This window comes from Rhinolophus sinicus, linkage group LG01 (assembly GCF_036562045.2).
Source record: "Rhinolophus sinicus isolate RSC01 linkage group LG01, ASM3656204v1, whole genome shotgun sequence".
NCBI lineage: Eukaryota > Metazoa > Chordata > Mammalia > Chiroptera > Rhinolophidae > Rhinolophus > Rhinolophus sinicus.
Window position 1 is genome coordinate 73323376 of NC_133751.1, and position 25786 is coordinate 73349161.

A 25786-nucleotide genomic window follows, 5' to 3' on the forward strand; every position below is an offset into this window, starting at 1 on the left:
TTTTGAATTTCGTATATATCTTCACTAAATTGTTTTTTAATTAGTAACATTTTAAACACTTTTGATGTGCTTTCTTAGAATTCTATAGCAAAGAAACATAACTTTTCCAACATTAAATAAGACCCCCCAACATCATTTAAGAGAGTGCATGGGAAAGCATTTATTTTCCTTAAAAGAAAAATTCCATTTCTAATAGCTTTAAATGAAGGCCATGGAGTCCCCTAGTAAGTTTTTACTTTATAATTAATTCCGTGTATGCTTTATTATGGGGATATTACACTTTCAGAGACCAGGAGATTCAGATGGCTAACAGGTTGGTTAGGATGAAACCACCGTAGCCCTATTTTTATGTTTAGTAAGAACCACATAAGCCACATCTTGAGCAAAACTCTGCCTATTACATTGGATATTTTGAACACCACAATACGCAGCTCAGACAAGTAATAAATGTGGCCAGATCTGAGCCTTTAAATCCTGGGCCTCTTCACATCAAGGAGAACTAGCTGGAACACTGAAGAGCTCCTTCATGATGGAAAAATTAATGGGGAATTACAAGTACTCCGACACATGAAGAGTAGACAAATGGGTCTGTCCCTGACAACTGAAAAGTGCTAAATTATTAATTGTGCCAAGTACAGGCAATTGCTGTCACTATTCTTTCAACACCTATCTTCCAGAGCAGTTTTAAAATAATGTTTCTATCTAAAAATTAGCACAGGTTTATAGGATTGGAAATCTAGTCATAATATATCCATCTGAATATGGCATACCTAATATTTAGGATTTACAAAGTCAAAACGCATGCTCTATAATAAAAACAATAATAAACACTTCCTTTTCAGAAATTTACTTTCGTTTTATTGTAAATAAGGGAAGGCTTGTAGTTTAAAACTGAAAACATAATTTTCATGTATAACAAAGCACAGAGAACAGTGAGAATAGAAAACTATGCCTTTTCTCTGTCTTTTTGCACTTACTCATGCTCCAGGACACTGTTGTAACTACAATCATCAATCCATTTGATCCTCAAAACAACTGTGAGGTCAGAACCACAATTATTCACATTTTACAAACAGGGCAACTGAGCCACAGAGGAGAACTCGCCCAGGTCACACAGCTAGGAAACCAGTACACCGGACACCAGGGTTCGGACTCAAGTGGTCCAGCTGCCATACTATACTGCTGTTCAATACCTCTTGTCCGCATTTTGGTGGCGCTAGAAACATTTGGGAAACAGTTAATTCTGCAAGTGTTTCAATACTTCTTTTAAAAACTGGGATTATTAACTAAAAAGGTTCCTATTAAGTCCTCTGAAGATCAAGGGGCTCAGAGGTAAAATACATGATGATTATCTCTGTCAGCTTTAACCTGTGATTTTCTTTTTCAAGTGACATGTACCACGTAGTGCTAAAGTGACTCAGTACAGTTTGACTTGGCTTTAATTAGCATTATGCGCCTGAACTACAATTAAATCATTGCCTTATCCTGGTAGTTAAGAGGGTTCATATTATTAAAATATTCTTGAGTTCATTTCCAGATTAATATTTGTTGGGTAATTTTTTTCCACTCTGGCTGATTAGTTAAGGATTTCACAAGTAAGACTTGCTTTATTTAGTATTCCCTAAAAACCCTGGCGTCCACGTCATACCAACTTTCAAAAATTCTGAGATTATCTAAAAGGTGTAACTACTACCAAACAGCTATATGTAACCCTAACAACTTCATTCATAAATATAATAGGATCTGAACCACACTAACAACAAAAAAACCTCTGTCGCCACAAAATGTAGGAGAGCAAAAACCTACACTGAGAGTTTTAACTGAACATTAATAATGACAAAAGCGGAAAAGTTGAATGAAGGAGTCTGTGGTTATGAGGACTTTTGCCCAAAACACAACATTAGTCAAAAAGCTCCAGGACACAGGCAGAATTTCAGTAAGGCATCACTTACAGCCGACAGTAAGCAATCAGAGAAATGGAAATCAGGGCCCATTACTCGTGGCAGGATAACCTGCATTACCCTCTTGCAGATGCATCACTAGAGAGAGCTGATGAAGAAAATGAAGGCTGAGAAAGAAAGGGAATGGGGTCTCTTTCACATGTGACTTTCAGCCAACTATGATGAGTTTCAACCCTGGGTGAGTTTTTCCCCCTTTGCTTCCTTCAGTTCGTTTAGAAACATCATCTTGCTTAGGTTGTACAAGTTCTGACTTTGCAACTAGCCTACGGTGGCCCCAAATGACCACTCTCAACATTCCTTTTGGCAAGCACCTGATTAAATACCCTCTGGTTAAGCAGATTTAGGTTGATTCCAAGAACAAGACCCCACCAAGCTGACAAATCAGGGTCTTTACTCTGTCGGATATTTCTCCTCTCAGAAGGGTTTCCTATTTCTTACAACTTGCTTCTCCATGCTCACAGCCTCCTGTTGGTCTATATAAGGTCCTGGCTCCTCAATGTTATAAATTCTTATTTTCCATCCTCCAGTTTCCCTACAGGTTACACCGTTTACTTCTGCTATCATTCTGGCAGGAAGTTATCTGAACACCACCACAAAATCAGGACTGCATTTCTACGACAGCCAACTTTCCTTTCTAAAATATCTAATTCATTTGCCCATGTTGTAAAACAACTCATAAAAAAGGATTGTCACTACTATGGTGCTGCCTTTTTTTAATCCCCTTTTTTCCACAGTCAGAATACAAGATGAAAGGCAGGAAGTGGCCTATCAACAAGCAGTCCTCCATTGAAGACAGATAACAAAATACTGCAGTTCAAAGTGTATTTATAAATGCAAAGTTACTATTCTTGAACAAATTCCAAATACAGTATGTCTTTGATCTTAGAAAAGCATTTTTCTCACTGTTTATAGCTGACATTGATGGTTCAGTTAGGCACCCACTCCCAACTATGACAAAAATGTTCCCTGAAATTCAATCATGTGAGTTATTCGCTTTTAGTTGTCAGCCTAGAAGTAGCTGCTTCTGCGCTGCCACTGCTGCTGCCTGGGATGCGTCTGCCCTCCGTAATGCTCTGAGAACCTGTCCTAGTAACAGCATCCATCTGAGCACCCGGCAGAATTCTCAGTTCCTTCTGAGTGATGTCACAGTCCTGGATGTGAGCCAGCACCTCCTTGGACGGGGATGAGTACGATGGTTACCTCAGCAATAGGAAACTAGGAGAAAAATTTTGAGCACCTTCCATCTAAACTGAGTTTGAGTTTCATATTTAAACACAAAATCTATTCTCAACCTTTCACATTTCTATTACACACAGGAAAAAAAAAAAGTCTAATGATAATATGTAACTTCAATAATGAAATACAGTTATTTTAAAACTATAAAAATATCTCGAGTATCTCCATGGTCCATTTTAAACAATTAGAGAAAACAAATGCCACAGCATTTCACCATTTATTCAAACATATTTTCTGAACTTCAACAGCTGTTGTTTGTGGGCCTTTTAATATAAGGAGGAAACAAGCTATTAACATGGTAAAATTATGGGGTAAGCGCCTATCACTGATAACTAACAGTCCTGAAAGCTCAGTGAGTAGGGAGAAACAGTAGCGTCTAACTGAACACTAAGGAAGACCTGTAATCCTGGGTGAAGAGCCCCCATTACAAAAGAATCTTTCTGGGCACTAAGGAAAAGAACACCTTCCATGGAAAAGAACTATGCTTTTAAAGTTAACACATGCACGTGCGTGCACAATGTCCCCCCATGCCCCCATCAGTGTAGAGCAGATAGATTGATAGATATTAGACAACTCTGTTGGCACTTGGACGGTTAAGTATTCTATACTTTCATAAAATACGATTTTGTTTGAACATGACCCTAAAAGCCAAATTTAACTTTGGAAACTCATCCACAAACTCAGCACTCACTATGTTCCTGATGGGCAGCCTGATAGCTCAACTTCAGAAAGGAGCATGAACCACCCACGGTGTGAACACACAGTAACTCAGCACCTGCAGGCAAGTCCTGGGAAGCGTAATTCAAGAACGACCAGCAAAAGCGTCACTGGACCTGTTCAGCATTAGGCAAATGTTGTCATAAATAAATCCTTATAATACCCTCAAGTTTTTCCTCTCTAGCAAAATAAAAAACTTTCCCTTCATGCTTATCAAATGGCAGTGATTTTACAGATAGATCGGGAACACATAGAGAAGTATAGATTTCTAAAATGTTCAACTCCCCAGCATATGAAACCTGAATCTTACCATCATTGTGAAATACAAATAAAATACTAAAATAGAAAGAAAAAAACTCCAAGAAAGGGCGTAAGAATCAGACTGTAAAATCAATAAATGAAAAAAATTTTTCCTTAAATACACTTACAGTAACATTTATACTCCATGATTCTGATTGAGAAGAAAAACTGTAAAAGTGTATCTATACCTAGAAAAAATACTAGGAGGGTAAACCCCAAAATGTTCACCATGGATATGGAGTGGAATGTGCATTGAGGGCGATTTCCATTTTTGTCTTCATGCTTTTTAGTGTTTTTGACATTTATTATTTTATAAGCAAAAAAGAAAGCCAATAAGTTATTTTAAAATCAAATTATTTAAAATGTAATTTAATAGAGAACAAAGTAGCAGGCTTCTGAGGTACCAAATCAATATGCTGCAGTGGAAAGTCATTTTCTGTCTGATCCTGTCTGTGACCATGTGACATCTTTTCACACTTGCTAAAAATTAACTACTTCACTACATAATGACTGCAATGCAGCAAATGAGCCTTTAGTCTGTAATTCAATTACTGTGGAATGTTTTACAGTTTGAGTATTAAGAAGTGAAGCATATACTTGACTATATACGTAGACATAAAGCAGACGCTCCACATATCATATGCTAATTAAAAGTGAATTTAAAAATTCCGTTGTCTATTTATACCCAAATCATCCTAGCTTCTTAGTCAATGCTCTGACTAGTGGGAGAGTAGAAACATTGTTCTGTCTCATTTCCAGGGACCTTCAGTGATTTCCATACTCTGATCAAAGGCCAAAGTTGATTAACTAGAGCGTTCCCTGGGCTCCATACTATTTTATTCACACAGCTACAGTGAAATTATTACCTTGGATAGAAATCTTCATGTTTGCAGGTTTGGCTTTCACACTTGACTGAAGCATGCATACTACAAAGGCTGCATTCAATAAATGATGAATGAATGAAAGAACCGTCCTCGAAATAACTAAGCTTGGAGACAAATGACAGAGATGGCTCAAGAAATCACAGAGAATCATCTATAATCTCAGTAACTTAAAACACTGACTGAAAGGAAACTAGCAGATGTTCCTTAAGAAAGGTTTCCAACAACTTAAGTCTTTTTTCCCCTTCTTTCAACCCCACTCATTCGCATTCACGTTCTTAACATCTTCATGAATTTATTCTCTATCTGCCATTAAAAAAAGAGGAACAAAATTAGTTTTTATTTGTAGTATATTTATAAAATCTGATTTTTCCTAACTATAGATTACCCTTTGGGCTTCATCACAGTGCAGTGTTATGAAGAATGCTGAATGTGTGTATCACTGTCCTGATTACGTTATCAGTAGCTGCTTAGAACATGCTTCAGGTGTAGCTGTACGTACAGTCGTCTCCATGATCTAGCCAGTAGGTGTTAGATTCTGGGAATTTATATCTGCAGCCCCCCTGTTGCTCGCTTTACTCTGAGACTGGAAAATAAAATTTACCCTCAGTTAAGCAAGTGAGTAAAACTATCCACAAGATACTTCACCTTAATAAAATATTAAGTGCAGAAATCGCCAGCATTTCTACAGCGTCACAGTACCAACTTCTTTATTCTTTATATGGATGGGCAGGCAACCTCAGCGTCCCAAGAGCAGAAACTTCCCATGATTCATCTGGTTCAGCTTAACTCACAGTAATACCCTGTACTAAATTAGCATTTCTTAGTTAGGATGCTTTTGGCTTTCTGGGTGGGACAATTCTTCACTAGGCAATACTGTTTCGCTCACTGCTGAATCAACACACACCTCAGCTCCTTCTGTAAACTTTTACCCGCAGCCCCAATTCTAGGTGGTAGCATCTCCCAATCACTGACATAAATAACGTCTCACAAATTTCCAAACACTCCCTGGGGAATGGTAGGACCCCCGAGTTGGGAATCACTGCTCTAAATAAACCCAGTATGTAAATATTCACATTTTAAAGAATTGAATTAAAACTCCTTAAAACAAGCTTCATAGGGCTTTTCCCTCAGTGACTACAAACTAATAACTATATTAACTAATGACTACGTTATCTAATAACACCACCATCACCTCACTCCCCACCCGTTGCACTTTCAGGAACATGCAAGGCTCACCTACTCTGTGTTGTTAAGGTATCCTTGGCCAGCTTGAATATTTTCTGTGAACTTTGATCACTTATAATCTTGATGTCATAAAACATCTATGACCGTTAGTGTTTCCATATCTATCTGTGTGGATTACATATGAGCTATCTAATATCTAAATTGGTTTAACCTTGTTAAAACAAGCTTCTAAAGCATCAGTTATTTGCATTACCGCATGCTCCCACTATTCAGTTCTTTTAAAAAGCACCACAGTAAGGGAATGAATCGCTACACGTTCTGTGCTAGGCTACCACAGCACAACACACATTAAGATACTCCGAAACCCAGCCAGCAGTATTATTTTTGCCAAGTTTAGGGACTTGTGGTTAGCCAAGCAATGCAAAGCGAATAAGGCATTTCTAAAACATGAAGGGCAATTCTAAAAGTTTCAGAAGAGCAACAATGATCCAAATTGTTCAATTAATTAATGAAAGGCTTTCTGGAATTGTAAATCTGCACTTTTTTAATGACAAGAAATAAACGATCACTTGGTGTGGAAGTTGAAACAGGAGTATTTCCCTTATCTACAGGTGCGGCCGGTCCTATAGGACCTGGCAACACCTGAAGAGGTCTTTTAAAACCTCATATATAGCAAGACCTAGAAATTTAATAGTATCACAAGTGGTCTCTCATAAATATTGCATACATAGCGGGCTTCGTGGTTTCTGACTGAAAACCCAGCCTCTTTCTCTCAGGTATGGCGAGTCCTCATGCTTTCATAATTTGGTTCTGTCACCAAAGTCAAGCCACTCAACATTGTCATTTTACTTGGAAACCATTCCCCCTTGCTTTTTACATGTCTGCTGCCACTTGCACTTCTTGGCCACTTTTTAGAAATCTTGGGCTAATGAAATCCTATTTGGATTTCCGCATGTTGTGCCTTGGGAAGAGATACTCCTTGAGGTGGTAAATGAGTCTGCCCAGGGGTAGCTCTCGTTAAAACAAGAAAGCCAGATGTGTTCATTTATGCCACCCTCAACTCTGCTCTGGGAACACTTTCCAGACCTAAGAACCAAACAGCCCCATGTGGCCAGTGAGCGAGGTTTGGCCTCTTCGGTCCTCCATCATCCCAAAACAGGACTCACTTGTCAGGGTCTGACTGCCTTCTGGCCACAGTAATACTTACGGGCTCAGCAGGAAGCATCTGAAATCTTGAATTATGTCCTGCTATATACTTGTTCCTCCCAGCCTCCCTTGACCCCTGGGACGCAGATTTGACTTTCTTACTAGAGTTCACTGCTATCAGACTTCCTGCGTTAAAATGCCAGCTCTGATTCCTCCCAGGATGTCACAGACTGGGCTGTTCCAATGAAACAAGGGGCATCAAGTAACATAATCAATTAACACTCATTTTAAAAAAATCATTTTGGCAAGGAGTAATTTTTAAAGGCTGACTCTTCATGGAGGAATTTGAGGCGTGTGTTATCAAGGTGAGAGGGCTTTCCAACTCCCCTCAGGACAAGTTCGGAAGAAAGCGAAAACCTGGACTGCATTCACATCTCCTTGGTTTTGTTCACTTATTAATTTGTTTTGTTTACTTTCTCCATTTTATGAGGACACATCCTAAAGCAAGTAACCACGCACTAGCACGGAAGTCTGTTGCTTTGGGGATCTTTTCAATGCTGCTGGCTGCACATCACGCACTTCTTAAAGAAGCTGCCCTTATTTATCTTTGTAAGGCCATTACTGTACTTGCCACGTATTCAGTACTTATAGCTGCAGCTGGGGAGCCATGCAGCTTCCGCCTTTCGGAGCAGCCCGCCCTCGACACAGCCTGCCCTGAAGTGAAGCCCAGAAACCTCCATGAGCCTGCATTTTGGTTAATATATAATACATTAAATTATTATCACGAACTATAAATTCTGTACAAGTTAAAAATTATGTATCTATTGTTGTCATCTTCAAAATAAGACATTTGCTATGCAGCATACCTGCAACCCATATTACAACCATCCAAACTTTACAACTTGCAGTATTTCATTCAGTAAGAACATCTGATGGCATTCATACCATTTTAAATGGAACCGTATAAATCTACAGTCTTTATTTTTTTTAATGAAGCCCTTAAACACAGTTGTGAAAGAAATCCCAGAGTAACCTAACCTCTCTGTGCCTTGGCACCTTTATCTATAAAAATGGGGATAATAATAGCATTTCCCACAATGTCAGGATTAAACCAATTTGATTATCTACACAAAAACTACTTAAAGTACTGTCTTGCATAAAGTGTATATGTACCTTACATAGACTAAGTGTATATGAGAGTTTGTTATCATTATGATTAATCATGGAATATAAACATTCAAATCAACTTGAAATAAGTTACAATTAACTACTACTAATCATTTACCTCACAGAGCCAAAAAGTAACAAATTCATTCAACATTATTGGGAACGTTATATATAAACAGATGCTGTGCTAGTTTGATCTATGCCGCTGTAATCCAGTGCTCTCATTAGTAAACACTATAAGTAAAGGAATACCTCTGCATTTCAAAATTCTATGGGTAGAAAAAAGTAGGGGAAGCCTTAATATAGACAGCGGGAAATTGGTTAAAAATAAACAACTTATAGTAATAACAATTCTATGAAAATGCTTTTATTGACATGAATACGTGTTTCAGATAAACGGGTAAGTAAAACCAAAAAAGGACAGGTTACAAGGGATATAAAAAGATTATTTTTTATAAAAAGACATGCTAAATATGTATTTACATATGCACAGACAAGAAAAAAAGTCTGAAAGAATGAACATTAAATTGTTCACATTATCTCTGTATGATAGAGATTATGCACTCTGGATTCTGGATGAGTGCGTTTTCCTTCTTTTTGGTAACTTTAACTTAAAATATAAATAATTAAAAAAACCAAAATATAAGCAAACACCAGGCTAAGCTTTTATAAAGAATAAGCTTTTTTAAATGCTAATTGGCTAAACAGAGATTAACCAATTCATTCATAAACTTGTATGCACTATTAAGATTATTAGCATGTTAATAATTAACTATTTGGAAAAAGAACTCAAACACTAAAAAATCTTTGCCAGGACCAGCACAGTGATTCTTAAGAACCTTACCTTAAAAAAAACTTTGGAACCATACAAAATATGTAATCTGTATCTGTTACAAGCACAATGTCCTACACCTGTCAGAAAGCAGGCATTATTTTCTAAATGATGGGCATTCTAACAGAGGGCCAGTGTTTTCTATACTTGCCACATTTTTATAAAACTAAGAATTTAAAATGGTTAGGAAAGCTCTAGTCCCAATGTTACTAATACAGGTTTCCAATGTCATGTGTTTTTAGAACGTCAGAGATGTAGAAACAAACATTCCTTACAATAAGTGAGCAATACAACAAGTTTCTCATAGAAACTTTTCACTTTAAAATTATTTTAAAGTTTTATGAATCTAGATATTCATGAACAACTAACCTTCAGAGAAACACACTTTCTGTTTCAATTATACCCTCTAGATAAGAAAGCTGCAGGGCTGATTCTAAACACAATTATAAAGTGCCACCTAGTGGATAATTTTATCAAGTTTCTCTGCTTACACTTAGACGTTACAAAATAATCTTGAGAAAAGCTCTTCTGGGTCGTCAAAGGGTACAAACATTCAGTCAAAAATAAATAAGTCTTGGGGATGGAATGTACAACATGGTGACTGTAGTTAACACTACCGTATTGTATATTTGAAAGTTGCTAAGAGAGTAGATTTTAAAAGTTCTCATTGTAAGAAAAAATAAATTTCTGCGTAGTGGTGGATGTTAACTAGACTTATCATGGTCAGCATTTTGCAATATATACATACGAGTCGAATCACTATGTTGTACACCGGAAACTAATACAATGTTATGTGTCAATTTTATCTCAATAAAAATAGATAGTGGCTCTGCATGAGAAAATAGCTACACCTTACAGCATTTCCTCATCAGTCACCAATTTGAGCTGGTGGATAACATACCACTTTTAAAAAACACGTGACTAATAATATTGATTTTAAATTTGAAGTGGAACCTCTGCCACCACCACAAAGAGAATAAGGAAGAGCCCAATTATCTCCTGAGTGGTCCAGGACGTATAATGACAGTATGCACAAGTTAGAAAGAAGATCCAATTTAACCAGCGTGCTTTTATCATCCACTTCAGTTGATAATAAAAGATTAGCATCATTATATCAGTACAGTAATTACTGTTACCGCTGCTCTACGCTGTAAGAGAACAAATTCACTTGGTCTAAATAAGCTTCATCTGGTGTTTAGAAATCAGTAGGGTTACCAGCAAAGCCTTTAAGGTAGCATACCACGTCTCTGCACGTGCAAGCCGCAAACGCCCTCTGTTACCATTAGGGGTGGCAGTCATACAAGTTATGACCAATTAAGTTGAAATTAATGAAAATAATTAATGTGGAATAAATACATAATCAAGGCAAAGGCATGGGCTGATATTTACAGTTTTACTCGACAGTTCTGATAAAAGTTTAGGGCTAGACCTCAGATGAAATCCAGTTCTACCTAAATTTTCCTAGTTATAGACTCAATATTTTGCTCTTCAGAGCAGTCTATAAATATTTTTTAAAAGCTCTAATTATCTAGATATTTTCGGATTCCCACATTGTAAAATAGGAATGATCAACTTATTTGAAGAGCATCCTCCTCACTGATGGAATAAAAAGTTTTGACTTTGAAGAGTTGTCTACAACATGTTGCAACTGGCTTCCTTGGGAAAATTTTGCCTGTTGTATTGCTGTTCTTGGGTATCTTATTTACAGGATATGTTCTGTTTAAGGAGCTACTCTTCTACAAATGAAATGCTCATTTAAAAAAAATTGACAGAGATTGCAAAGCCAGTCCTTGGAGGTCACTGTGTCCTCCAAGATACAGATGAGGAAACAGAAACTCATACGGTCAAAGGTTAGTTTAAGTTCACCAAACGAAGAGTTAAGATCCAGGCAAAATTTAGAACTCTTGCCACTATATCACACTGTCTTTTTATTCTTCTCCAAAAAGAAATGGAACCTTTCCCTGAAATTCTTCTTAGGGTGCTACAGTTGCATTTTTCATCTATAAGGTCCATGTGGCACCTGCTGTCCAGGTGTGTATTAAAGGCAAATAAGGGTGTTGGAACTATGAGTTAAATATAGCGTGATGGGGGTAAAGCAGCTTCTGTGGAGCAATTCACATCAGTGAATTCGACAAGGAGACCAAGAGACAGGGAACAGACCCAGGAGTTATTAAAGTGGGAACCATTATTATTTACTGAGAAGGCAGAAGCTGTTTCTGCTTCCCACCATTAAGCTTGTGTTAGCTGAGGAGGCACCATTTCCTCAACAGGCGCTCAAAAAGTGATGGCCGATAAACAGATGTCCACAGGCTAACCTTCAGCATTTTAGAAGAAAACCTTCTGTTTCTCTCAAAACCACCATCTTTTATCTCGTTATCTTGCAAAGTACATACACACACCACACATTCTTTCAGCTCTGAATCAGTTCCCATTTCCAAGGTCTGAAAATTTTATCTGTGTCTTCCTGTCAGATTTGAGGCAACTGACCCTTCTATGTAACTTTTAAGCTACAGTTAAAAATGTCCCTCTTGTTACTATTTTGCTATTTCTTATTACTCATAGGGCCATATTTCTGATACAGTAAACACACACATAAGTGAAAATCTGAAAACTTGGATTCAAATACTCTAAGCAGGAGCATGTCTTGGCTAAATCGCCTAACCTCTGCATCTCTGGTTCTCCCCATCTGGCCTTGGAGAGGCCCCTCTGGCTCTAAATTATTCTAAGGCTGCATTTCTTGAAAACACTCTACAATAGATTTCAACGCAACAAAACTTATCAGGCCTGTCTTTACCACTACTTCAGCAAAGGCTTTAACAGAAGTCTGAGGAGTGTAGTGATAGGACCAAATTTAAAAGGGGTTCTTTGTGGGTTGTAAGTGAATTGCTCTTGAGAAAGTCTCTGCAGACATCTTACTTTGGCTCCTCCTCTATGCAAACTGCTATGGGAGCCTAAGAAAAGCAGCTTTCAAACTTGTAAGTGTAGAGGTTTGGTATTGCTGCCGCCAGGCTGCAACGGCTGCCAGGGGACGGGAGTGAGTCAAAGCCATTCTATGCATCGCACGCCTCAATGTCTTCCCTTTCCTTGGCAGCTACATCCACTGGGATCAGTCATCCAGCTAAATGTCATGAGTCCTAAAGTTATTACTAGTGCACAAGCTTCCAGTCTGAAACTTTACAAAATGATGTAACTTTAAAATCATTACAAAGGAGATCTTTTTATGTTATTATTATAAGCTTGGAACAATTTGTGAAAAATTAAAAGGGTCGTGAGACAATGAGTTGGAGTTACACAATGTGTGCGTCTGAAAGAACATTCACATACACCTTTCTGGATCAAAGGTCTTACTGGCACTTATTGAAAGAAACAAGGAGAATCAATAGGCACAGTTTTATATAGTACTTCACAATTTGAGAATTTTCAAAGATCTTTACATGTGAATACTTCATTTTCAGACTCCTCTAACACTTATTTGCAACTTATAAGGCATTACAACAGATGATTTACTTACAGGCTCTTTTCCCTTGAAAAATGTAACTTCCTGAGTATTATTAATGTTTTTGGTCAAATTATATCATATGTAAATTTGAATGTGTTCTTTTTTTTGAACGGGAGAATAATTAACTTTACATTTTGTAGTCATCCCACTCTATAAAAAGCAGTTCATTTCTGTCCTTCAACAAAAATGAAATACTTGAACACTGTCACTGAAGACAGCTTTTTTTATACAAACTGTTCTATGAGTCTTTTAGATAAAAGTAAACGAGCAGATAAAGAAAAGTACATGTTTAGATATTAGAAAATGTATTTCTAACAAATAGGCTTCTTAATTTTTAATGATTCTACAAGTTATGCTAATTTTTGAAAGAGTTTATAGTAGACTGACGTTATCCTGAGTAAGAGATATTTCTAAGGAAAAAAATTAAATGAATCTTACTAATAATCTGTTTTCTTATCAAAAGCAATTTGGAAAAAGGAGCATCTTACTATAAAGAAGACACACTTTCATCTTCATCAGTATTATCCTCATTCTCCAACAGCCTGACAATTTTTAAACTTTGGCTACACCTTTAATTTTGTGAGAAAACTATACAAATCAGTTAAAGAGGAAATGAATAATATGATTTCTGTGTTTTGGAGGTGGGGGGGTAGGTAGGTGCTGAAGCAAAAATGCTAAGGTTTAAAAAAATGTAGAATAAACCTTTATTAAAAACAGATTTTAAATGGCCATTTTATCAGAAATTGAGCTTTTAGGTACAGAATATGAAAACTCACTACCTTATCACAAGAAAAATTCTGCTTTAATGAAACAGATCTCATTGCCATTACATCCAACTCAAGGTTTTGCCACTATACAATTCCTTGCATCATTTCTACTACAAGGAATGTTTTCTCCACCAACATGCCCTCTTTTTTCCCTCAAAATTCTGCTAAAACTTACTGAATATGGAACTCTTCTTATTAACTCAATCTAACTTTGATTGAAAAACACTCATATTTATTTTGAACTCCTACTTTGTTCTTCATTCTAAATCACAGATTTATAGAGTTAAGAACAAACTTTAAAGACTATCCAATTTAACTCTCTCATTGAAGAAAAATTCAGGTCCAAATTAAGAAATTTGCTCAATGTCCCAGAACTTGTTCTAGTACAAAGTTATCCATGGGATTAATTTTTTATTTTCATTCAACGTTGAGAGAATCTAAAAGGTAACATTTCTGAAGCCAACTGAAGTTTATTTGTTTAATATTTTTTAAAAAAACAACAAAAGCAAATCATTGATTCTTTTCACAAAGTATAAAAATTTCATTTCCTTAAAAATGACTTCATTAAAATTCATGTCATTACATTCATTTCATTAAAATGACCAAATGTCATTCAACATTCAAAATAAATGTACTGAGCATCTACTGCCTTGCCAAGCACCTCATAAAAAAGGCAAAACAATATATGAGAACTAAGAAGGCATTCAGACTTTTGAGAAAATTTATCATAAGGTCATAATATTCTCCGGAAAAGGTTTAATTACCTCAACACACCATATTCCAACGGACTACAGCACTAAGTAAATTAAAAAAACAAAACAAACAAACAAAAAAAACCACAGTGTATATACTCTTCCTCTGTTCCACCTGTTTTATACCATCCCCAACTTCAACCTCTAAATAATTCACACCTTGTACTGTATGTAGGTGATGCTATCTCGAGGAACTGGTGACAGTACAGATTCAAAAACATTGTAAGTCTTCCATGAAGTTTCTAGCTGGACTACAAAACATTTTCAACTTAGGTTCATTCCATGAAATGCCATATTCAACTATGCTTGAAAATTGTAGTCATATTATCCTAGATCCCCTTTAACTTGACCACTTTGCATCGTATGTCTATAAAGTAGCTAGGACCTTTCTACCAGACGATCAAATCCTCCTAATACTTACTTTCCAAATTGTGATTTCAGAATAAGAACAATCTTTCTCAAATAACCTGCGCTAAGAGTTACATAAGTAAAACCATTCATTTGTTTTATACTTGGGGAGCTAAGGTAAAGAGATCCTTAAGGTCTCACACAAGTGACTTTAACATATCTGCTCTAATTCTCAATTCAGCATTCCAGATATAAGATCACATTTCAACTGACAGCCGTCAAATAGTAGGTAGGCATTTCCAATTCGCAGTTTTAATGAGTTTTATCAATGGTCATAATTTGGTGTTTAGGACTTTTGCCAACCACGTTCATCTTTCTGTACCTGTCAGGGAAGAAGAGTGACAAGTAGAAACATGGAAGATATATAATTTGCAAGAAAAGGATCTCAGAAAACAGAGTCATAAAATTAACCTGGATTTCTAAGTACAATACAATTTATTCTTTTAATACTCTTCTACTGTGACTATTTAGTTACAACAGAGGCTCAACAACACTCTTTTTCTCCCTAGACATCTCCCTAAAAATCTAGATATATCTGTATTTTGTATAATTATGTGACTAATTACATAAAGCTCCACTGTGAGCTTACTTTTATATATACTAGGTAAGCCAAAAAAATGTATACAAGTGGACACTTTGGTCAACGTTGCTCAAGCAGTAGTTCGCCGTAATCAGAAGTGTCTGGACCCTGATGGTAACCACTCAGAGCACCTCTTGTAATTGCAGAAGTCAGACGTGACTTGTATTCATCTTCTGTTATCGGTATATATTGAGTACTACAATTTTTAATAGCTTTTTCCCTTCTTAAAATGTGTATACATTTTTTTGCACCCTCCATATTACTAACTTTTATGTAACAGATTGAAAACATGAGTAAAAGTTAAATATGTAGTTCAAAATTTATTCTTGTTAGTTTTTAAAAAGTTCTCTACCAAGTTAAGCACATTCAACACAGAATCTGTAATAAATGCATTTCCTGGCTGCTTCTAAAGGGAAATTTTATATAATACGTTTATATACTTTATATACATTATATTCACATTGTAAATTTTCTACTATATTTAAGGATGATCCAACTCATGAACACAATAGTTTATTTTAATATGTGCTGCAACATATTTAGGGAATATATGAGTTTCCCTCAGAAGACATTAAACTAAAATAAGAACACTAAATGAGTGCTGTAGGTTTTCTGAAGCACTTTCAAGCCTGTTCAAATTAATAACATACTAAGTGAATTAGTACTACAAAGGAGACTTTTATCACTGATAATTTAAAATATTAATGTGAATACTTAACAGGTCAAGCCTTTTACATTAATCAAAGACATAACGTAAGATCGGTTAGAGTGAACGTTCTCCTATCAGTAAAGTTTTCATGTCAGGTAATTTCTCCCATTTTTTTCCGTTGTAAGTCTAAAAGGATATTTCTTTTCTTGTATTCCTGAGGAATAAAAAGTTATCTGCTCTTCTAGAAATAGGATATTAACTGCTTCTTTTGGGAATAGAACATTTGGCATAATATATTTTTGTGGCGTTTTTATCAAGTAAGTAGTTAGGAGGTGAATTATCAAAGACAGTCCGGCTTCTTGTTCTTCGTGGCCAGACAGGCCAGTAAATCTCAGGTCTTTTGTGTGTTTCAAGGCTGGAGGTGGAAGTTTAACAACCGGCCTCTCAGTAAAAAGTAACTGAACATTTAAAAAAAAACAACGCAAAATAATGTTTTAAATTCCAAATTTGATTTAGAATTAATGTTATTAAAAATAAATCCTTCGTTAAAGTTTTTCTCCTTCTCATGTTTTTGGTTACAATATTCTTCTCTTGCCTTATTCTCCTTAGCCTAAAATCTGCCAGACTTAAAATGGAATTTTCAAAAATAAGGTTGGTAAGATCATGACACAATCAATTATTTTATGTCCCTCAATGAACATCAGAAGGAGTCTACTTAATCGTGGTTCACGGTCAAATACACAGCTCTTTGGCCAGGACCCTCAGGAGTGACTGGCAGTGTTTAAATGTACAAAAAGTTAAGGTAGAGTTTGTGTCCCTTGCTCTGTGTGGCCTGTTTTCTGATGTCCATTGCCTTCGATCCAGAGTTCAGAGGCACTCACAAAATGAATTCTGAACAAAAAACACACTGAGGAACTCTCGGTCCTGGGAGAATCCAAAGAGTCAATTATTCCTTGAAAATGGCTGTAGCACTAATCCTATTCAGATGGAATCCTTTTATGGGAAGACTGAGTGAAGGTAGCAGGGGAAGGAACTCAGGCCCTCACTCACCGTGTACCTGTAGTTGAGAAGTTCCTAGCAGAAAAACCACAGGAGAAAGGAATGGGCAACTTGCCTTGAGCATAAGATGAAAACAGACCCATTGAATCCAAGGAAAGACCCAACAGTAAAAAGCAACATTAACTCAAAGATGGTAACTGGAGTGTGAGAAAAGACGGGGTTAAGTTGGGCAGCAATAAACAAAGGGTAGGACACACTGCCCTGGTCACAGTTGAGGGGTTAGACGAACAAGAGGAGAGCAGGAGGGCAGAACGCAAGCTTTTACACTGAACAATGCCTTGGTTGCCTGGTGAATAGTATTAAGAAGCCAAAGGCATTCATTATACTTTCGCAAAAAAAGATAAGTATATTCTTTCTGTAGAACAAATCAACCCTAAATAACAGAGAGGAAGGGTAGTTCGATGTATGCCCCACTTGCTGGGGTTATGAGAGAAAATAACTGGTCACTGTGACACTGTTATGGGCCAAAAGCCCAGTAAAGTAGACAGATTCAGCTTTGGTAGTGGTGTCCAAGCATCCAGTGAAAAACTATTCATCATTTCAATTGAAGATAGAACACAAACTATTAGAGTCAAAAGGAATCTTATAGATCACTGGTCTACCACTCTCATGTTTCAAAAAACCAGAGTGAAACTCAAGAAGAAATGACTTGCTTATGGTTTAAAAAGCTATTTATTCACTGGCATAACTGTTTACAGCACTCATGATTTTTGCCCCTTACTTATAAGGAAATTACTGCTGAGCAGTCAAAAGGCATTTTAGTGCTTACTACATTTATATCTTTCCTTTCTTCATTCAATAAACACCTACTGACTAGTAAGTACTATGCACGAGACTACATCCTGGTATACTTTAAGGAAAACTTCAGAAAATAAACGTGGCAAATCGTGGTAACAACTTTGCCGATAGGTAAAATATTGAGATCAATCAACTAAAATTGTGGACCACCAAGTACAGATTCCAAGATTATAAAGAACTAGGATGTGAAAATTGGAATGGCATATCCAAGTATAACCAGATACTAAAAGTACCATTTTTCTGAGAAAAACAGAAGTGGGTAAAGAACAGAAAAGGGAAAAAAGTCACAAAAACAAGTTCAATCATTTACTCAAGTTCCTGGGACTTGTCCTATGCAGAACAAAACACAGGCTGAGTAAGTCACTGCAGTTTGCAAATAGGCTTCTGTGGGTCACTCTTCCTCAACTTGAATTAAAGAGGGAAAAAAAATCAGTAAACGATGTATATTTCCCTGCCCAAACTGTCTCTAGAAGTCAGAAACAGTTGACAATTTTCATTTTACATGAGAACATTACATTATAATGTGGCTTTCTTGGGAGAAAAAACTTAGCTAGCAAACATATCCAGCTATTCCAGGATGTCTGGATTTAAGTGGGTTTGAGAAAAGATGCAAGTAACAACTGGAAAACCGAGAAAACCGAGAGAAATCAAAGCAGCTGTTGCGAAGAATAAACTAATTTTAAAAAAAGAAAAAAAAAGGTCATCAGGATTATTGTTAAGATGGTGTCATAGGCAACTCAAAAAATTCTTTAAACAAAAATCTAGTAATTTAAAAGAACTATAGGGGATATACAGGGAGTACATAAAATCCAACAAGTTTTATGGAAATCCATTTGTCATTACATTGGCGAGTCTGAAGTTGGGCATATCCTTTGACCCAACAGTCCCACTCCTGAACATTTATCCTAGAGAAATAACATGTACATAAAGAGGCATGTACAGGAATCTCAAGAATTTTTCCTCTGCAGCTTTATTGCTAATAACAATAACACGAAAAGTAGAAACAACCTAAAAAGCCATTAAAAGAAAGTGGATAAATAACTTGTATTTTTATATAGTGAAATACAACTGTGATCACAACTGAATTATAAGTAGAAGCAAGGATGACTCGCAAACATAATGTTTAGTTTTCTAGGTCCAAGATGGTGACCCAGAAAGAACTTACCTCCTCCCTGGAACACATTGAAGCTACACCTACAAACAAAGCAATTCCCCTGAAGAAATGAGGACTGAACAGCTTCTCCACAACAAACCAGAGACCGCAAAGAAATGGGCAGGAGGGCAGGGGAGTCGCAGAGACTTAGCTTTGGAACTCCACCCCCAACGCGCTGACGAGCAGTAGGGAGGGATCGCTAAAGGGCCGCACGCAGGCTCCCCCGCCCTACCGCACAGCGGAAAAAAATGGTTTAAAGGTCATGTAGGACATACGTAAGGAAATCCATTTTCAAACCCTAGAGGATCTACCAAATCGGAGAACTGCGCAGGCAGTTCGCTACGGTGTTGGATGCACAGGAGAGCGCCATTTGTGTTGCTCACTCTGGCCCTCCGCCTTGATTGCACGATCCGGACACTCCAGCCAACCCGCCAAGGACGCCCCAGCGCACCTCAGTCCCCAGGCTCATAGCAGATCGGCAGCTTGTCCGTGGGAGTCCCTGCGACCTGTGCCCTCTCCAGCCATAGCTCCAGGCTCTGGGCAGCTTTCCCCCGGAATCCCGATAGTTGGAACCCACTCCAACTACAGCTCTCGCCTCCATGCGGCTTGCCCCTGACACTTCCCACAGACCCCACCCACTTCAGCCATAGCTCCGGGCTCCAGCGCCACTTGTCCTTGGGACTCCTGGTGGCCTGACCCCGCTCCAACTACAGTTTCAACCAGCTGGCCAAGGCAGTCCGGCACAGTGTGCCCCGGAACTTCCCACAGCCCAGCTATAGATCGGGGCCTTATGTGGCGTGCCCCCAAGACTCCCCATGGCCCAAGCCCATTCTACTGCTCCGGCAAGCCCGCCAAGGCAGCCCAAGGGTGGCTTTGCCCCGGAACTGCCGCAGCATGAGCCAGCCCCAACTATAGTCCCAGCCGCCCCCCACCAAGGTGTCCCTGCCAAGGCTTGCCCATCCTGGACTCCCCACAGTCTGCACCTGCTCCATCTCCAGCTCCAACCTGCGAAGGTGGCCCCAGTACAGCTTGCCTCCAGGTATTTCTGCAGCTCCAGCTCACGCCAGCTCCAGCTCCAGCTCACCTAACAAAGACGCCCCGCACACGCACTCTGTAAAAAGGAAGTTCCTACACAAAGCCACTCCTTCAAACTTCGGACGGCCTTTTGTGTCACCTAATTTATAGAAACAAACCACCAAGTCTAAACGAAAAGACCACATGAAAGAACAGGGGTGGAAAAACCTCAGAAAAAAGAACTAAATGAAACAGACATAAAACATTTACCAGATAAAGAATTCAACACAGTGGTTATAAAGATGCCCAACACAGGCTGGAGAAGAACAGATGAACACAGTGAGAACTTCACAAAGATAGAAAATACAAAAAAGAACCAATCAGAACTGTGTAACACAGTAACTGAAATGAAAAATACACTAGAGGAAATCAACAGCAGATTAAACGATGTATAAGAACAAGTCAGAGCTGGAACACAAGGTAGTGGAAATCACCAATCAGAATAGCAAAAAGAAACAACACCTCTTTAACAATGAGTATCATTTAAGGGATCCCTAGGACAAAATCAAGCCTATCAACATTTAAATCACAGGGGTCCCAGAAGAAGAGAGAGAAAGAAAAGGACAGAAAACCTATTTGAAGAAGAAATGGCTGAAAAATTCCCTAAACTGATCAAGGAAACAGACATTCAAATCCAGGAAGCATAGACAGTCCCAAACAAGATGAACCCAAAGAGACCCACATCAAGAAACATCATAATTAAAATGACAAAAGTTAAAGGTAAGGACAGAATCTTAAAAGCAGTAAGAGAAAAGCAGCTAGCATCAAGAGATTCCCCATAATACCATCAACTGATTTTTCAACAGAAAATTTGCAGGCCAAAAGGGAATGGCACAATATAGCAAAGTGATGAAAGGGAAAACTTACCGCCGTGTTTCCCCAAAAATAAGACCTAGCTGGACCATCAACTCTAATGCATCTTTTGGAGCAAAAATTAATATAAGACCTGATCATATTTTACTATACTACAAGACTGCATATAATATAACATAATGTAATATAATGTAGTATAATATAATATTATAATATAATACCAGGTCTTACATTAATTTTTGTTCCAAAAGACACATTAGAGCTGATGGTCCAGCTAGGTCTTCTTTTCAGGGAAACAGGGTACCAATAATACTCTACCCAACAAGGTTATCATTCAGAATTGAAAAGAGCTAAGAGTTTCTCATGATCAATTGGGATTTATTCCAGGGATACAAGGATGGTTCAATATCTGCAAATCAAACAATGTGATACACCACATAAGCAAAATGAAGGAAGAAAATCAAATGAAGGAACATACCTCAATAAAGGCCATATATGACACACCCACAGCTTACATCATACTAAATGGTGAAAAGCTAAAAGCTTTTCCTCTAAGATCAGGAACGAGACAAGGATGTCCATTCTCACCCCACCACTTTTCTTCAACACAGTATTGTAAGTTCTAGCCACACTAATCAGGCAAGAAAAACAAATAAAAGGAAGAAGTAAAATTATAACTATTTGCAGATGACATGATTGTATATATAGAAAACCAAAAGATTCTACCAAAAAACTGTTAGAATACATGAATTCAGTAAAGTTCTGGGATGCAAAGTTAATATTCAGAAGTTTATTGCACTTCTATACACTAATGAACAATCAGAAAGAGAAATTAAGAATACAATCCTATTTACAATTGCATCACCCCCCCAAAAAAAAAGAACAAAAGAAAACTAGGAATAAATTTAACCAAGGAGGTAAAAAACCTGAATTCTGAAAACTATTAAGACATTAAATGAAAGAAACTGAACAAGAAACAAATGAATGGAAGGACATACCGTGCTCATAGACTGAAAGAATTAATACTAAAATGTCCATACTACCCAAAGCAATCTCCAAATTCAATGCAATCCCTATCAAAACATCAATGGCATTTTTCACAGAACTAGAAAAAATAATCTTAAAATTTATATGGAACCACGAAAGACCCTGGATAGCCAAAGCGATTTTGAAAAAGAAGAAAGCTGAAGGTATCATGTTCCCTGATTTCAAAATATACTACAGAACTATAGTAATCAAAACAGTATGGTACAGAAACAGACACATAGATCAATGGAAGAGAATAGAGAGTCTAGAAACAAACCCATTCTTACATGGTAAATTAATCTATGACAAAAGAAGCAAAATATACAATGGGAAAATACAGTCTCCTCTTCAGTAAATGATGTTGGGAAAACTGGACAGATAACATGTCAAAAATATTAAAAGTATAAGACCTTCTTACACCATATACAAAAATAAACCCAAAATGGATTAAAGACTTAAATGTAAGACCTGAAACCATAGAAGTCCTAGAATAAAACATAGGCTGTAAACTCTTTGACCTCTCTCTTAGCAATATTTTTTAAAATATATTTCCTCAGCAAAGATAATAAAAAGCGAAAATAAACAAATGGACTGCATCAAACTAAAAAGCTTTTGCACAGCAAAGGAAATCAACAAGATGAAAGGGCAACCTACTAAATGTGAGAATATTATTTGCAACTGATATACCCAAGAATGGGTTGATATCCAAATTATATAAAGAACTCACACAACTCAACATCAAACAATGCAATTAAAAAAAATAGGCAGAGGACCTGAATAGACATTTCTCCAAAGAAGACATACAGATATGCCCCACAGACACATGAAAAGATGCTCAACATCACTAATAGTCAGAGAAATGCAATATTAAAACCACAACGAGATATCACCTTCCACCTGTCAGAAAGCTGTTCATCGAAAGATAGTAAGTAACAAGTGTCAGCAAGGATGTGAAGAAAAGGGAATCCTTGTGCACTGTTGGTGAGGTTGTAAATTAGTGCAGCCAGTATGGAAAACAGTATGGAGAGTCCTCAAAAATTTGAAAACAGAACTACCATACAACCCACCAGTTCCACTTCTGAGTATTTATCTGAAGAAAATGAAAACACTAATTTAAAAGACATATGTATCCTTATGTTCATTGCAGCATTGTTTACAATAGCCAAGATACAGAAGCAACCTAGGTGTCTAAAAATAAATGAGGGATAAGGAAGATGTGAGATACATACACATACACACACACAAACACACACACACTTGATTACGACTTAACCATAAAAAATAATGAAATCTTGTCATTTGCAATAATATAAATGTACCTAGGAAGTATAATGTTAAGTGAAATAAGTAGGACAGAGACAGACAAATACCATGGTTTTACCTATATGTGGAGTCTAAAAAAAACAAAACAAACAAAGAAACAGAAACAAACTCGTAGATACAGAGAACAAACTATGGTTGTAGAGGGGTGGAGGGTGAGGGGATGAGAAGAAAAGGGGAAGAGGATTAAGAAGCACAAACTTCCAGTTACAAAATTAGTCAAGGGATGTAATGTACAGCATAGGGAATACAGTCAATATAAAAACTTTGTACAGTGGCAGACAGTTACTAGCCTTACTGTGGTGACTCCTTGCAAGGCACATAAATGTTGACTTCCTATGTGGTACAGCCAACACTAATAAATGATTGTCTATCGACTATAATTAAAAGTAAATTTGAAAAAAAAATCATGATGTTGAACAGCAAAAAGAGGTGTTGCAGAAGAAAACAGACATTATATTATTTGCATAAAAGTCAAAAACATGCAAAACTTAATGTAGGGGATACAGAAATATGTGAAAAAATATAAGGAAAAACAAGGAAGTAATTAACTCAACCTTCAGGACTGTGGTGGAGGTTAAGGAGAAGTGATGCAATCTGGGCCAGGCATAGTTCTGTTTCCTAAGCTACTAGTGATAGTTACTCAGTTATTCATGTTAATGTTATTCTTTGTATCTTCTTCACGTTATAAATATGCTCTGTATATGATAGCATTTTCTAAGTACTATGGGGGTTACTTATATTTTTAAAAAAGCTCTCAGAAATGAATTTAACAAATTATTTTAAAGGTATTTTTTAAGTATCTTCAAGTAACAAATACCCAGCATGCACTGAGGACTTCTTAAAATATCTCTCTACTTCACACAACAACTCCAAGATAAATATTTTCATCCCTAGTTTACATATGAGGAAAATGAGATTCAGTGTTGTTATGTAGATTGCCCAACCTTACACAGCTAGCAGACGTGAGATTCAAACCATATCCAACTCTGAAAACCATGATACAACTGCAGGGACTGCCTAAAATATAACAACAAAAATAAATTTCTAACACAAAACAAAACTGACTTGATATACTACAGTTCACTATTTGAATTCATTTTAGCATTTAAATGGCCCATAGATCATATTGTAATAGTCTGTATTCATTTTATTTCATAGTACATCTCTTTATTACATCGTAATCATAATTTACCCTTGAAATCTATGAATTCTAAAACTGGCAACATATACCAATTATGTTTATGGAAGGTCTCAACTTGGCTGCAGTTCTTTTCATAACTTGAATTTCTCTAAGACCGGAAGTTCAAGGAAAGTTAGTTGTTGGTAGGCTGACATTTAGCACTGTCATTTCACTACCCTACCATGGGGGATTCACTCAGGCAAGCCAACAGACTTGTCAAGTGTCACAGAAATTACTCACCCCCACTCTATTTCCTGATCTCTTCCAATCATATGTCAAAACCTAATTTTAAACTCACACAGGGAACCTGATTAATGTCACCTGGTTTTTTTCTACTCCATTAACTCTGGGCCTCTTCAGCACACATACAACACAACTCATTTATATAATTGTCAGTTTTTTATTTTGCTGTTTTTGTTTGTGCGTTGTGACCATCCTACAAGAACCACTGACAAGAGTTTACAAGTTTATTCCTTCTGAACTATGCCCTAACTTCTTCCCCTGAAGTACCACTGTACTCTGTAAACAGTAGTCACTTAATAAATGCTGATTGACTTACTACAGTGGAACAATTCGCCTCTGGTATTTCTCAATATCCCAGTGAATCCTCCACACCTATAAACATGCTGGAGATGATACCAGGTACCGCTAGAGGCTTGGGGTCTTCCAGACGGTGCCTGGGACAAGAAAAACACAGAGAGAGACCAAAGACAGTCAGGAGAAACACAGAGAGAGGGAACATGGAAATAAACAGAGAACAGAATAAAGAATGAGAGGAGCAAAAGAGTCAGGAGTTACAGAGATTAAGCATCCAGAGACACTCAGAGACAAGGAAGAAATCAGCAATCTGAACTTGGGTTAGGAAATCACATTTTGGGTAACTATTTACTCATGAAATAGGTGCCCTCGTGTTACTAAATTTGTGATATAATCAACCATTTTAAAGTTATTTCTAAGGTTTTTCTGAACTTACATCTTTATTAAAAGTCATCTTACAGGGTCTCATCTTTGGAGATACAAGTACATATACACAGAAACAAACATAATCTTCAAAACAACTCAGCTGTAAATAAAGAAATATTTGTCCAGTTCTCCAATTTGGAAAATTGTTACTTCAGAGAGGTAATGTGACTTGCCCAAGGTCACAAGTAAGTATATGATAACTGGGCCCCAAATCTTCTGATTCCAAAATGCAGTGCTTTTCTGACATCCCATGTTGTCTCTATTAGAAATGAATCATATACAAATCCAAACCGTTTTAATAAAATTCAAATTAC

The 25786-nt window shown here is 37.0% G+C and overlaps 1 protein-coding gene across 31 annotated transcripts in view; it reads right to left on the bottom strand.

Moving 5' to 3' along the window:
* BBX (BBX high mobility group box domain containing) overlaps window positions 1–25786 on the bottom strand; it is a 245408-nt gene that overhangs the window by 102830 nt on the left and 116792 nt on the right. For 3 of the 31 annotated variants that reach the window (XM_074332334.1, XM_074332365.1, XM_074332394.1), the window contains one exon: window positions 25069–25186. The exons of the other annotated variants lie outside the window; for them this stretch is intronic. The gene's annotated coding sequence lies outside the window, so the exon portion shown is untranslated. The remainder of the gene's footprint in view (window positions 1–25068; window positions 25187–25786) is intronic. 31 annotated transcript variants of the gene reach the window in all.